This window comes from Oxyura jamaicensis, chromosome 12, assembly GCF_011077185.1.
Source record: "Oxyura jamaicensis isolate SHBP4307 breed ruddy duck chromosome 12, BPBGC_Ojam_1.0, whole genome shotgun sequence".
Lineage (NCBI taxonomy): Eukaryota > Metazoa > Chordata > Aves > Anseriformes > Anatidae > Oxyura > Oxyura jamaicensis.
The window spans coordinates 18057894-18074218 of record NC_048904.1 but is presented as its reverse complement, the minus strand read 5'-3'; the positions used below and the strand labels follow the sequence as shown (position 1 = coordinate 18074218).

At 40.4% G+C, this 16325-nt stretch overlaps 1 long non-coding RNA gene across 1 annotated transcript in view; it reads right to left on the bottom strand.

Annotated features, from left to right (window-relative positions):
• LOC118173196 overlaps positions 1 to 15969 on the bottom strand; it is a 76641-nt gene extending 60672 nt beyond the window's left edge. The window contains exon 1 of the long non-coding RNA XR_004754080.1: positions 15872 to 15969. This is a non-coding gene — a long non-coding RNA (uncharacterized LOC118173196). The remainder of the gene's footprint in view (positions 1 to 15871) is intronic.
• Between the last annotated feature and the right edge of the window lie 356 nt (positions 15970 to 16325).

Here is a 16325-nt window from a genome sequence, read left to right as displayed (position 1 = left end):
ATTCATCAGTAAAGCTTAAATTTTCAGATCAACCAGTGTGAGAGAAATTAATTTGGAAGCTGTCAAGATTTCTTTGTATAATTATGGTTCTGCAGCAATTAGGAAGTAAGTTTACATTATTTGTTAAGATAGATAATTGCTAAGCCTGCTATCAATAATAAAATAAGTTCTCTCTTCAACAATGTTTTAAGCTTCAAGATAGACACACAGACATATTTATTCACATAAACATTCACATTTTTCTGAATAAGCTTGCCTAGTTCAACACCATGAGTCTTGCACACACAGTTTGAATTACTTTACATTCAGGAAAAAAATATATTTTGTAGTTGTACCAGAAGGATCACTGTGGCCTCCTAAAAATAAATAGAATAATTAAATAATTAGTCATACCAGCAGACAAGCAAAGATGGTCTAAAAAATATCAAAAGACTGAAAGCATAAATCATGAATACAACCCATATAATCTTTGACCTACACACAAGCTACAAGGTTCAAAGGTGGCATTGCATTATGTATTTATTGCTTGGCTAAGCCATTATTCACCAGGCTTGATTTTAAGAGGTAGGTATGATGGGAGTCTTGTATGGGGAAGAATATATCATGAAATCGTCCATATACAGGATGGTACAGCTAATTTATCTTTTGTTGCCTTCTTCTCAATTTATGGCGCGGCAGCTTTCTACAAAATGAAGATTCACAATCTGATGCAAGAGCAGAACAAAGTGCAGCCATTCACAGAGCAGCCTTCACATTCACCACCGTCCTCAGAAGATCTACTCGTCATATTGATGAATGAAAAAAGGCAAACCGCACGGTAAGGCCGGAGGAGACAGAACAGCAAAGCACGAGGCTATTTCTACCCCAGCACACCACCACACACAGACATGTCTAGAGTGATAAAGACAGGACTGAAGCAACCCATCTGCCCCTTTGGGCGTCAGGATCAGATTGCTCAGCACTCCCAGTAGCACCTACTGGGGTGTGAGAACAACTACACCCCAGATCACCTCCAACCCTTTAGCCACAATCACACTCTGCTATCTTGTTCCCCTTTCCCTGGGCCTTCCTGAGGGTACCCTGCCTTCAGTGAACAGAGTCCAGTAGGGCTGAAATTCTCTATAAATTGGTAGGGCACCCACGATTTCGACTGCACTGTTTTTGCCCATTTCTTCCACAGTTCTTAAATTCTCAAAGGTCTTTGCTGGGCATTTCTACAGAGAAACAACACTTTTGTTGTGCATTAAAAAAGCAATGTGAGATCAAGAGTGGATCTTCAAAGCATCCATACAGATTTAGAAAGATAGGAACTCCATTAGATCCACACAGTCTAAGAGAACAGCTTCAGGGTCCCGCTGACAGTGCCTTTTCCAAGGCTGTGGTAACAGATAAAAGCCTTCTGTGCATCTCCTGCAGAAAATTTTACTAGTCTGAAATGTTATAAAACCGTAGACAGCCAAGCACCACTTAGAAGTAGCCATAAACCCTAAAACAGAGACAATAGCAACGTGAAAATATTAAATTCACCGTAATCCTAGGTTCTACGTGGAAACAAATTTGAAAATCTTGGTGTTTGTCTTTCTTAGCAACCCTTTGAGAAGTTGATTCCTTCTGGTTTCAATTTAAAATGATGATTGTACATTAGAGAAAAAATATTTTTTTTTCTCATTTCCCTCTGTATTTAAGTCTTATTTTAATTGCTTCATGAACTGGTATTCTATTCTTAAGGAAGGTTTTCAATTTCTGTTGAAAGTATACCAAATCTTTGTAAATATCTTGCTTTTGTTCCACTGGAGGATCACCACCAACACCACAGAAAACCCGCGGGAGAACAGCCGCAACAGGTGACCAAGAGTCCAGGGAAGAAGGGGTAAAATAAGATTTACCAGAAAGGCAAAAATCTTTAAACTGGTGTCAAAAGAAAGCGCTCAGGAACTACCATCCTCAAAGCATTAATTGCTTCCACTCATAATAAGAATATCTGCTTCAGTAATGTATCTTTTTTATTGTGGATTCACAAAATCCCTGGGGTGCTGTTTGCACATTTTAGTTGACAATTATCAGCCAACGAAGGTAGGGTGAACACAAAAGCCCAGCTTCATACAGCCTAAATTACACTTCAGTCCCTGTGTTTCACATTTCCTATTGGCTAAATGGCCTTGGAGGTCTGAAACAGGGCCCAAGGGCCTATGGTGAGACACTGTGCTAAGGGGCAGCACAAAGCACCAGCTGAGAACAGTATCAGTGCAAAGTGACTGCATCGTGAATGCGCAGAGGGTAAGCAAACAAAAACTGTGTGTAGAAGGCTTACAGAGAACCACTTCCCACATCAACGCAGAGCCCTGCTGTTCATGCAACAGACTTGTCACCTTCCAGCAAGCTGCAAGGGTCACAGTGCTTTAAATGTTCCAATTACTAATAATTTGACTCTCTAAGACTTGAAGCTCATAAACTGACATTTTTTCTCCCTTCAAACACATTAAGATATTTTACATTAACTGCCCAAAGATGTTTGAGTTAAAACCAGGATCTGGGGTCAACACACAGTCCTTTCATTGTGGGGGGCAATCCAGATCTTGATTCATTAGAAGTAAATCCCAAATCAAAGTGTCATGTTTGCTAAATAGAACTACTTCTCCCTGAGTTTACCCAGTAGAATTGTTTGTGCTCTTTAAAATCAAGAGCAGCGTTAATCCAGCTTCTGCTAATTCATTTGAAAAACTGGGATCTTGGCTGGTGGCATTTGCAGCCAGCAAGGGGCGTGATTTGCTCCTTATAGAGCTTGTGAAATGAAAAGGCAAATTTTCGTCTTCTCTGTTGATCACAAGAGATTTCTTAGGAGTTGCTTCATGCTGGAAGAACAAGACTACTAATTTTGACTCTATCCCATGGAACACAGGGTTGGTTTAACAGCCTGAAGGCAAGAGATTGTCTCTTACTAGGGAAAACTGAATCCTAACCACTGCTGTGCCCATATTCTGCTCTTGTCAGCAAGAAAACTATGTATCAGACCCCTTAATATAAAGTGTTCATAAAGCATGAAGAAAAAAAAAAAAGAAGAAAAAAAAAAGTATTACAACTCATGTATGAATGGGCACTCAGCTTCCACTGTATTCAGCTCTAACAGAGAGAAAGCAATTTCTGTAAAAACTTTTTTGGTGCATGCTTCCTCATATTGCCTGTGGGCATATTAAATAGCAGTTATTTGCAGTATTTACATTTTTTACCAACTTATCAAGAGAAAATCCAATTGTTCCTAATGACAGTCACTCTGTGCATCTCCTATTCTCATATATGGGGAAGCGTTTATTATCCATTTATAGTAATTAAGGCACTGATGTTATATGGATCCATAAAACCAACTTCATTTAACAAACAAAGGCTTTTTTCAAACTTGCAACATCAAAAATATTTAAAAATAAAAGCTGAATTATAACGTATAGCATATTTTGAATGACAAACTGATATCAGAAAATCTAAAGTAATCTTTGATTTGGAAAAATAAAACCATATTCTCTAAGATAACTCTTTTTCCTAAATTAGCTAGGAAGTGGAATAATTAACCAGCAGAAAATGACAGTGAGGTATATTTTACAACATCTGCCTTTCTTTATTCAAGCTTCTTTGTTACAAAATGCTTAGGCAAACTGTTTTTAACAAGTATGGCCACGTATGACCAGGGGGAGCTGGAACCTTCCCTAGCCCTTCACAGGCTTCACCATTTGTTTCTGATGCACAAAATACCCAAAATGAGCCAACGTTCTGTGTGCCTTGGTGGTGAAAATGGCCAGCCATGCCTGGGGTGCATCAATACATCTGCCACAATATGTCTGCATGTACTTCAGAAGACTAATGGGTCCTCTGAACATCACCACAACATCATCACAAGATCATGAGATGCTAGGAGAAATCCCAAAGCAGTGAAGTCCATGGGAACACTTGCATTAAACTTTGGGTTCCTTTTACGTCTTCATTCTCTCTGCAGAAGCACTGCACAACCACAGAACTTCATGAAATCAAACTGAGGTTTACATTACTTAATTGTAAATCTTCTTTCTCCTGTGGAGGGACCCCCAGTCCACAGGCATTTCTCCAGAAGAAACACAGCTCTTCATTTCTTGAAATGCTATCTTGCTCTCCATCAAGTCCTATTAAATTCTCTCTCTCGGCAGTGCTGTATTTATCCACTGCAACACATGTGAAATTAGAACTGGAATACTTTATAAGTGTTTTCTTCCTCCAGCCATGAGGTAAAACAAACCATGCTCCTCTGTAAATCCCTCCTGTAGGTGAACATCCAGTTCCAAGCACCACAATAGCTGTGGTGTTTTTTTCCTGGAGAGAGACGGAGTTCAAGTCTTCTCATGGCATAGAGTTTAAATGAAATGTTTGAAAGAGGTGTCTCACTGGAGCTTTACGAAGTTTTTGTAAAGATGCCCAAATCCTAGCAAGTTTACATTTCAATATAATACATAAAACTTGGAGTGTGTTTTCTAAGGTTAGCAAATTCTCCAGGCAGACTTGGGCTTTAGTTCAAGCAGATCTGGACTGATTTATACTTTATTTGATATTATGCCCAAAACTATAATTAAGAAAGATTTTCACCAAAACTAAGTGCAACACAATGAAGCGGTCTCATTTTTCCACTGAGATGAGTCCAACGCGTTCACTCCGTAAAAGGAAGCAGGGGTGAAGAGAGCTTCCCCACTGCATATTGAGATGACTGAAAAAAGAATCCAAAGACAATAAAGAATAACATGGCGCTCAGCCCAAATGTCAAGATATGACACAGAAAACCAGCTTTGCCTACATTTCTCCTGATTAATATTCCAATTTAAGAGGAGTGCACATTTCAGTCTTCAGATTTAAGCATAGCACAGTGGGATAAAGAGGTTTGGTACCTGGGAAGGCAGCTTCCCAGCAACATTCCTATTTTATTTTTCCCCTTTGATAATGAGGGGTGCAACTCACAGGAAACCAGATGCTCAGCTGGAACAGTCAATAGAGCACTGAAGTGAGCACTAACCTAAGCCAACGGAGAACTGCTGAACAGGAGTTTACCCCTACTGCAGAGGTGGTCTTACATCTTCTGATTGCCTCTCCAGCTCTCAGTTAATGCCGCAGTGAATCAAACCTGAAGGAAACTGAGTATAACAACTTTCATCCGAGTCATGAAAACAGTCCCTCCAGGGGTCCATGGGACCCTCCAGACTGAAAGAGACAGGACAGGATAGGACAGGACAGGACACACCAAGGGCATCTGTATCAGTTCAATATGCACTGTCGAAACAGCTACACACTACTAGCTCCTGTATAGCTTTGGTAATACCTCATCTTTTATCCTCAACTTCAGGTACCACACAGTACACTGACAGAAATAAAAATATCTTATGGTTTTCATGTTTGATTTTAGCATGTAAATTACAGCTAATCACATGTTAAAGCCTTCCAGTAAATATCCCAAAGGAGTTTAAGACCAGCCAGCAAGTTGTAGGGATGATGGTGTACATAACCTGGTTTTAGGGTCTGCTCCAATCATTATAAAAAAAAAAACATCCTCAGTCTGAATTGGACTGTATGTTTAAGCTGTACTGATTCTTCATTATACTGCTTCACAGCATGCTGCCAGAAGTTGTAGTCTTTATTGTTTTTTCAAACCAAAATCTGTTTAGCAGTTCAATGTCATAATGTATTACATAGAAGTTGAATTACTAATTATCGATGTAATTTATACAAAATTCTACCTCTGTGAAAAGGCTATTTGCATATATATTGAGTATAGTTGGCATTTAAAACTGCAGTCGAAGATACATATTAATGTTCTGTAACAAAGAACATAAATACATAGGGGAAAAGGGAACTGAAATTGAGCTTCTTCAATACCTAAAGTAACAGGTTCTTCAATCCTGACCAAAGTCTATAAACACACACTAAATGTAGATAAATTATACAGTTACAAGATGTTATGGTATTTCAACTTCACATTTTAAAGCACTACATTGCAGTAGACCAGGGTGAATTAGTTTAAGTAAGGCTTGCCTTCAGAAGAGTCACTCCAAAGCAAGATGGGCTATGCAGAGAGGACTGCATGAGAGGACTTGTACTAACTCCCAGTGTGAAGAATTGGACCCCATGTGCACAAATACTGAACATCTTGGTGCACTGTATGATATTGGTTACTCTTGCACAACAAACTAGAGAAGTTAACCTCAGCAACCAACTTAACACACAACAATGCACTTAAATAAATTATCTACTTAAATGTAGTTTGCTTCTGGTCAAAGGGATGCACACATAGGAGAGCACCACACAGCACAGAATGCAGTAGAGTCAAACCACAGGTTTTTCTGTGTTCCTCTCTCTACAGCATCATCTCTAAGCCTGTGGGGTGCAGGACAGGAGAGTGGCTCAGTAAGTAGAACCAAAAGCATCTCTCATTGCATCTCAGCTTCAGTGCTAAAAGGAATTCCAGACAAGAACTTCTCAAATATTTAGTTAGAATCATAAAATTGGTCCCTCAAAAAGCTCAATCTGCAGGTGAGCAAAGCTTACAGTACAAATCAGAACACACATCAGAATCGATGTTATCAAAAATGTTAAGATACTCAGTTTGTACTGGATGTATTTCATTTTAATTGCTGCATGCTTCCTAGGGAGCCAGAGGTTCCTGGGGAGAAGAGTCAGTACAGCTGCTCTACAACCAAGACATCACTGCAGTGAACATCTTTGCCAGTCTTCAGCAAGCCACTTAGGGGGGGAAACAAATAAATAAACAAAATGGTTGTGGTTGTTTCTACCTGTTCTCATTGCTCAGGATGGACATTCCTCCCTGCAAAATCCTTAAGAGCTCACATTCGTATTAACAGCAGACTAAATTATGGTCATTATCAGTGCCATGTATCTCATAGATATCCTGCGGTTTCGTTGCACAGTTCTGCTTCTCACATAAAGAGATGGGAGCTTCCTATGTCACCTTCTTTCTCCCTTTACAAAGAGAGGGGTGCCTTAAAAGCACATCACAAAACTACACTGGATTCAGGGGACAGCATCCTACGGATTTTGGTAGGCTTTCAGTCAAGACTTGAATCTAAATTCACACTGAAATAAAGCTGAAGTTGTTTAGTCTATCTTCAGTGGACTTCCTTTCAATTTAAATCCTTGCCAAGGAGATAATATTAGAAACTGTCTTACACTGAACACACACACACGATTGCATTCAAGGTTAGACAAACCCCTGGTTTATTTATTTATTAAACCAACCTTCACTTAGTGATATTTACGTAGTGGGTCCTGATTGAGTCATGTCTTTATAAAATGAAAAAGAAACGCTCCTATTCTTAAACCAGAGATAAAAAACACACCTGCTTTGCCTGAAATGCTCAGCGTGGTATTGCCAGTAACAATACTTAGAAACATAACTGCTCAAATTATTTGCTATAATGGTGCCTGTACTGGGTCTGGCTGGGATGTTAACTTTCCCTGCAGCAGCCCATACAATGCTGCGCTCTGCACTTGTAGCTAGAACAGCAGTGGTATCACACCAGTGTTGTGTCTGCTGCTGAGAAGTGCTGGCACAGCATCAGGACTCTCTCTGACCCTCCTAGGGGGTGAGCAAAAAGTGAGAAAGAAACATCGCAGGGCAGCTGACCTAAACCAACCAAAGGGATATTCCATACCATATGATGTCACACTCAGCAATAAAAGGTGGAAAAAGGAAGAAGAGGGGAGGGGTGGGCTCTCGTTGCGAAAACGTCTGTCCTCCTCCCGAACACCGGCTACGTGCGTTGAGGCCCTGCTTCAAGGACGTGGTCAAGCATCGCTCATTTGTGGGAAGTAGAGAGGAATTTCTTTCCTCTGCATTTCCACATAGCCTTTACTTGTTTTGTTTAGTTATTTCCTTTCCCCCTTCCTCTTCCCCTTTCCCTTTTTTTTCCCTTTAGTTGAATTGTTTAATTAATAATAATATTTCCTTAATTATATATTTATTTATTTATTTTTCCCTCTTTAATTAAATCATCCTTATCTCAACCCGTGACTTGTTCTTTCCTTTACTTCTTGCCCTCCTCATCTGAGGAGGGGGAGTGAGAGAGCGGTTGTGGTGTTCAACTGCCTAGCACGGTAAAACCACCGCAGTGCCACGCTACAGTTCCTAGCAGAACTGGAATTGCTGAATGCTACGGTCTCCACAAGGAGCAAAATGGTAGTGTGGTACTTATGTGAAAATTCACTAGGAATCAAGGGAATAGTTTCCTCCTGTGATAATGCTAAACATAAAACACACTGAGTTTTAAGGCTGCTGAAAATAAAATTGGTGTGAATAAATGATTATTTATATAAAAAACACACAGTCAAGACATCTGCTACCATCTCACTACTTTGCTACAGCAGGCTTATGCAAACTATTGTCCATTTGTGCTTGTATTTGTCCTGATACATTTGTCCTTTATCATCTAGAAAGACCACTGTCTGCACAGCGTTATTTCATTATTTAAGAGAAAGAGAGATAAAACTACTTTTGGAGTAAGCTGTCCGTTTGCAGTAAGTACAGTGAGAAGACCTGCTCCAAACATTGGAATTTTGTTTATTTTTCCTTTGCATTTGAAGACCACGTTTCCCAGTCATTACTTGCAGCATTACCAAGAATTTAGAACAAAGGAAACGTATGCTGTAGCAGAAAATGGATTGAGTTTAATTTTCACTCTGTAAGTGGCCTCTTGTGCAAGTCATTGCAGCTCCCCATCCTCACAATCTCTGCTTCAACTGAAAATTCTTCAGAGGTAATGGCCATTTGAGAGATGATGCAGATATTAAGAGGCAATCTACTCTGGGGATGCAAGGTGATGTTTTATACAAACACTAATGACACAGACTGTTCCTTTAACATGACACAAGGGCTTTATAATAATTTTAATAAAGGATCTGGTACGTTGTTATTTTTCTAGGAAAGCAGTATCAATTTAAAAGTCATAAATGGGAAAATGACTTTTGCTTAACTTGGGGTCTACTGCTGAAAAACATTATGAAAGCTTCCGTCAAATTGTGAGTTGCTATCAGAAAATATACTTTACACAGAAGCTTCTGGAAGGTTTAAGATTAGCATGACAGTTACATGGATAGATGTAAAATACTTTTGACATGCTTCTCTGCTAGAGCTTGATTCAGGAAAGCACTTCAGCATATGCTCGTGAGCTTTGCTGAAACAGAGCCCAGAAGTGACACCCCTTTTGACAGCTTCCTTATAACTGAAGCAAATTAACCCCTCTTGTGGGGGCCTCTCCCTGCCCTCGGCCACTCACACACATGATGGAACAGATACAGGGTATGACACAGCCTTGCAGTGCTGGGGGACTTGCACCTTACTGGAGGACAGCATCTACTTGCAAATGGCACAAGGGAGCAGATGTACATAGCACTTCCCCTTTGTTTCAAGCAGCACAGTCTGATCCAGCTGAAAACAAACATGATTCTTACTGGTAAGCAGTGATTTTAAACAGTAGCCCCATAAACAACAGCCTTAAAAATGAAAGCTGTCTAATTCTCCCTTGCATTTCAATAACACCCCTATTGACTTGCCTACCCTATTGCATGCTGACAAAGGAGTTATTTTGACAAGCAGAAAGAGAAACTTCAACTAGCTGCCTACTGACTGCAAGTTATTTGTATTCTCTGATGTGTTATCTACTGGAAGCATGGGCTGACAGCGTTCATCTGGTAGAACAGACTCCCAAGAACTTAAGTTCTCCACAGTGTTCAAATGAATCAGCCCTAGTTTCAGAATTTTTCAGTTTTAAAAAAAATCCCATTTCAAGACACACATTGTCTGTGAACTCTGTGCCGCTCATGCACATAGACAGATTCAGATTTTCCATGTCTCCTCATTTCTGTCATCCCAATAATGAGTCTATTCCTTCTTTCTTATTATTCCTTCCTTCCTGACAAGGAGCTACTAAACTTGCATCACTTGCTCATCCCAGTGCAAGAGTCAGAGCCTGCATGGGGGGAGGTGAGACAGCATTTCTGCTTTCTCTAGAGCTGCTCCATATATAAAAAGTTACCAACCTTTCTTTTTCCTTGCTGTTGTCCCAATCTCCAAGCATCCCCAGAAACAAAATGATTCAATGAGCATTGCTTCCATCCACAGAAACATGGAAAAGGCTATGCACAATTGTCTTTTCCTTGTGCTTTCAGGATTAGGAATTTAGTCTACACTGACAGAGTCTGTAAGTAACAGAACTTAGGGTCTGCTTCTTAAAGAGAAAAAACAAGAGCTGGCGGAGGATGTGCTTTATGCTCCCCAAAGCAAAATTTAAAAATCTCTATTGATCAAAGAGTTAACCATCAAATATTACATTTTACACTGTAAAGGGGTGATTTATAAGGACCTAAAGAAACTATAAAAGGAAATAATACTATGACCTATTGCTTAACACTGGCAAGTCAACACACATAATACTTGTTTAAAGCCCTGGTTCATTCAATTCCTGACAGTAGCCCTTATTGAGTGGCTGAAGCCCTCAGCTATAGACTGCAGTCTTATTCCCCAGCACCATCCCTTAATACCTGTCTAGATATAACACTCTTTTTGTGCTATCATTTTAATTGAATACTAAAAAATAATAGTTCACTGAATGCAAGATTTACTATAACGCATAAAAATAAAATGACAATAAAGTCATACACATAAATTAGGCGAGAAGCCCTGTATCTAGTCTGTATCAGTGCTGTATTTTTGTTCATGTCAATGTCTCATTCTTCATCTCCTTTGAAGTGCAATAAATTACCAGTATTGGTAAATATTTATATTCAGTTCTGCAGCATTGAGATACTGACAGTTAATATAAGTCTTCTAAAAAAACCTTTCCATCTACCCGAGACAACAAAAATATTTATCATAGATGCCTTTCTGATCGCTTACGTCTTTTGGGGAATGAGTTTTAGGATTATCTTTACTCTTGTCTCAACAACTTTTAGCTACGAAAACTACAACAAATTAGGACTCTGATAGCCGCGCACATATGAGCTAAAATCAATAGCCTTAATTTTCACACTTAAGCCTACAATTTTCATCTGACAGGCTCAGCAGGTTTTAATGCACACAACAATTTACTTTTACTGTTTTAATTGTTTTTAGTCAATCACTTTTATTGCTTCTCCGCATCTGACTAAACAAATTAATAGAGCTATGTTCATAAATGATTACTGTGTGAAATGGCTTCGTAGATACATTTGCCAGTTTCACCTTCGATTACTGCCAACATTAGTAATATTTATACCAAAAGGTACACTTCTTCAGGTTCTATAATTAAGTGAGCAACAGGAACAGAAATAGCCAAAAAAAATCTATTTTTTGAGCTCCACAGTACCAAATTTCATCTTTCCAACAGCATTCTCTCCAGGACAAATGAAACCCAGCAAGCCCTGCCTGCGGAGTAAGCCAAAAAGCTCTTCCTGGATCACAGGAAGACTCCTGCTTATATTCTTGCATCACCTTTTGGTTGAGAAAAAACGGTGCACGTACTCACTGAAGCAGGAGATCCCGATTCACCGAATGAAACTTGGGGTCAATCTGATGGATCCTCAGCTTTTCTGTCTGCATTTTGATGAATATGGCTCAACTGACCAAAGAGAACACCCAATCTTTCCACGCGCATTCAAACACTGAATTCTAGATCACGTTCCTATTTTGTTTGTTTATTTAATCTAATGGGAGAGAACACCATAGAAACAGAAGCTAAAGCCAAAACAAGAAAGATAAAGCCTTTCATCACAAGCTCCAAAGGGCCCCTCTGGCTGGAGACCTTTTGTTGTGTTTCAAGAGGCAGGTGGGAGACTACCACTGAGAACAGCCTCCAACCCGGGCTCAGGTCTTTCACCAGCAGTAAGAGAAGGGCTTGAACACCTTTAAAGTTGAGAAAAACAGATTTTCTTATCCTTTCTGGAGAACTAATTGAATCTAACCATTAAAATGGCTTGAGACTTGCGTGAGGAATGCTCTCCTTACAAAGTGGGGGCTCTGAGTTAGACCCAGGCATACAGGGAACCCTGACTGCAGTTTTTCTGCTCCTGGACGTGAGCAGTGTTTTCACTCATTCCTTACAGAACTGCCATACAGATATTTCCTCTTCCCACGCAACCTACACCTCATTGTTCACAAGCAAGGAGGAATGAAGTGCCCTCCACAGAACACAACTAGGCCACAAACACCATGAGGGAGAGGCCCTGAGTGGCGGGGAAGCACCCCTGGGCACCACAGAGCACACCACACCGGGCACAGGCCCACATGCCTGGCTCTCCAGAAGCACCCAGAAACCCTCCTCCAGCAGTTAGGTGCTTCAGCCACAAGTAACGTGTCCATCTCTCCTTCTGCCCACACCTACTTTATCACCACTTCTGTGCTATATTGAGGATTAAGCAAACACATCTCATGATCTTGGGAGAGTCAGTCCTTTCCTGTCATTATGTTTTTAAAACACTTTGCCTTGTGAGAGAGGAAATATTTACTTACAAAGCTCTCCTGCCCACATTTACTGAGTGTGTTCTGTCTTCCGATTAGCCCCAGAGTACTAAACCAGCTGCTGCGTTTGTAGAAAAGCTAAAATGATTCCACATTGGTCAAAACTGCTGACATCAAACTAGTTTTTCATTTAATATTCCTACATTATATCACTCACATTTGATTTAAACCTTCATTGAACACATGCCCTCAGAACCATTCTGCGTTTAAAGCTGTAGGAAACTGATAAACTGCATAGCGTGGTCAAAAGGCTTTTTACTATTCTTTTAGAAACCTGCATAATGTTATGTGAAAGAGCCCTGATTGCTAGCTGAGGCTGCTAGGTACCTCATGAATATAAACCAAATATATTAATTCTTTCAGTCCTTAAGCTACCAAGCCAACACTCTACTGCAACAATAAGAAAATCATTAAAAGTATGTATCGCGTCAGGAATGTGTCTTACTAAACATGTAAGCTGCAAAGAATGAATCTGTTTATCTCCTGTTGAGGTCCATGCAAAAATACAATTCAGATTTGTTTCAGGGCTCTCCATTTTCCTTGAATCAGTTCCTTAGTCTAAATAGATATCACTCTTATTTTAAATTGCTTGGGATTAAACAGTTTCACACTCACATGCAGTTTTCACAAACGCACCCCTTCCTTCCCCTTACTTATGTTTGGATGACATACGCTGGAGTACGTCCATGTTCAGGACTCTTCAATAAAAAGATAAATCAAAGAGTGCTAAATAATCTAATCTTCCATCACAGATTATCCGAGCTGCTGCTGCTCTCAGCGGAGACAATAGGAAGAGCAGATAAAGCCAGAGGTGGGAGCAGTATATCCACCCACAGCCAAATGCATCCTTTTGATCAAAGTCAGCCACCGCACACCACAGCAGAGAGAAGCGATCAGCAGAACCACAGTCACAACAGTCTGGGCACATCTGTATTCCTGTGAAAAAGAGCTAGCAAGGTCATCTTCGCTCTGTGCCCTGTGCAGCAGCACAGCAAAGCAGCAGTCCCAGCTCATTTTTAAGCCTGCCTTGAAATGGTAACAAGATTTTTTTTAAAAAAAGTCATTTACTTTTTTGCTGGCCAACACCCTTGGGAGTCCCACAGAACCCTTTGCAGAATGACGAAAATGGTATCCAAATGTGACTCTGAATTACTCCGTACAAAACGCACACAGGTACCATTGGGACGGCTTATTAGCACTTTTCACATGGCCCAGCTAAAGTATAGTTAGTATTTCCATCATCTAATGACATAATTTCATAAACTGACAGAGAAATAGCGGTACAAGATGATTTTAAAGGCCAGTTTTCAAACAAGACAAGACCTGTTGAAACACTGTTCTTGATCACGTGCCCTACAATACCAGAAGACCCCAACCTAAAATCAGGCTACATTGCACTAGCCATACCATGCAGAAAAGCCTTGAGGTCCCTGTCAATGCAGTCTAAATAAATAGGACAAACAGGAAGCAGGCAATTAAAATAAATAGCTTGCCCCAGGACACAGAAAGTTTATGTCCGAACAAAGAAGCAGATACAGACTTCTTGATTCTCAGTCCCTTACATTCAATGCCATCCCTTCTCACTCAAAAAAATAAATACATAAGAAGCAAGGCATCAGCCTACAGCATTACTATCAGTAAGCTCTTCCAGGAAGGCAGAGCTACACCAAAGATCAACCTGGCCCATGGGATTGAGCTGGGGACAGAAGCTAATGCCAGAACTTGCTCCAGTTTTTGAGTTCACTGCTTGGCAAGATCCTTCCTTCTATCACATCTACCTGATATGGAAAAGATTTGACATCGTCTACCATGCCAAGCCCCCCCCCCCCAAAAAAAAAAATATTCAGTAAACTTTTACAGAGTGCATTCCTAACACACATTAATGTATTAGGAACACATTGTTTTCTTCCCCCACCAAGCTCCCTATAGCATAGCAACTCATATGCAACACAGAGCTCACTATAAAGTAGCCAAAATAGATGAAGAAAATCACATCCAAGCTGTAAATCATATCAGCCCATTGCAATTAAACACATTCAAACTCTAAATCCCAGAAAATAGGCTTTGTAATGATACAATTGCTGACTGCATCTACCAAAAACTCTATTGCTGCCCTTCAAACGTGCTCTCCATTGCTAAGCACGCAGAAGCTACTTTACTGCCAATTCTTCCACTGATGGCACATTTTATTGACAAAATACAGCTGAGCCACCTAAAGCAATTTCAGCTACAGAATAACCTTTCACACAAGAAGCTAACCAGCTCTTTCATCCATTCGCAGTAGGTTTAGATTAGCAAACAACACACACAAATTCAGATCCTTTGAACAGCCTCATGTCAGCTGACGGTTAAGGACAGGGTAATGTTGTAACAGTATTTTATTCTCTGAGTTCTGGGAAGCAAAGCCTTCTTTCCTCAGAAATAAGAGGTTTGGATTCCCACTCCACCACAAACCATTTGATCTATCTATACGTTTTCTCCCCTTTTCCAGTTTCCCCTTTCCTTTGTCTTACTGCTTTCCACATAAGTTTCTCTTACACTTCTTAGTTTAAATAATGCCATTAGAAGAAAATAAATAAAAGTTGCACAGTCTTTCCACAGGCTTAAGAAGTACCAGATGTACACAAGTCCATCACAGGCACAACCCTGGCACTGGCGCTGCTGTGTGTAACAGCTAGCTAGCAAAATGGACGCTGTGCAGCCACAATCAGCCAAGTTGCCCGTCAGTTAAATCCTATCACTTCTAAAACCAGGAGGCTCAGGCATAAAATTATTTTAAATACAGCTGTATAAAGGGGGAAAGAATTTGCTCTGTATTACTTACAGAACAAATCACAAATCTTAAAACACGTCAAAACTGGGAGCTCTGCATTAGAAAAGTTTGCCAGGAAGAGAAAGTTTTAGAAACTACTTTTTTTTTTTTTTTTTTTTTTTTTTTAACACAGCTTAATCCTGCATTCCTGTCAAGTCTGTCCTTCTAGTGAGTTTGCCTGATCAAAGATCTTACGGTTGACCTCTCAGATTTTGTCCATCGATCACTCAAAGTGCTAGTTTACTACCAGCTGCCCTTAACATCTGGCCAGTGCTGACTGTCCTGCCCTCTCCAGCTGCGCGCGTGGAGAATTCCAGGGCTTGGTGGAAAAGGGCAGAGACCATACAGCAGCACGTGCTCCCGTGGACTCCTGCCTAAAGCACTCACTCTACCAGGCAGCCAGATGGAAGAAGATAAATTCACTAACGTATTTGTAGCAGTGTAAGTCCCAAGCAGACTGCTACAGAAGTGCAGCTGAGTAGCGCCTGGCATCACCCTGCAAGTTTCCACAGCAGCATTAGGCACCCGTGAGTGCAAATACCTACCACGTGAAACAGCCAGAGCCTCGCATGAGCAGCTCGTGTGGTTCAGCTCCATTCTCAGACGGAGAGCACGCACCAGAGTGCCAGACGCAGCAGCTAGCAATCTGCCACTAATTGCAGAAGAATGATACATCTGCAACAGAGATTTATCCCTGCAGAAGGTGCTACATAGGGAAATCATTTCAGCCACAGGAGGTTGGCTGACTTTTCTCAGACTTTTTAATTAACCCCATGAAAAAGAATTCAGGACTCACACCTAAGACCCCTCTAGCGTTCACAGATCAAACCCAGTTTGTTTCAGGATGTACAAGCAAGCTGAAGCTGCTGCTATCCCAGATGAGCTGTTTTGTTCACAGCTCAGTTGGAAGGAGCAAAATCTGGTTATTTATTCCTACATGTTAGGAACTGACCAAAGTCACAGTTAAAAATAACACTGAAATCAAAGCCAGGTCTGACA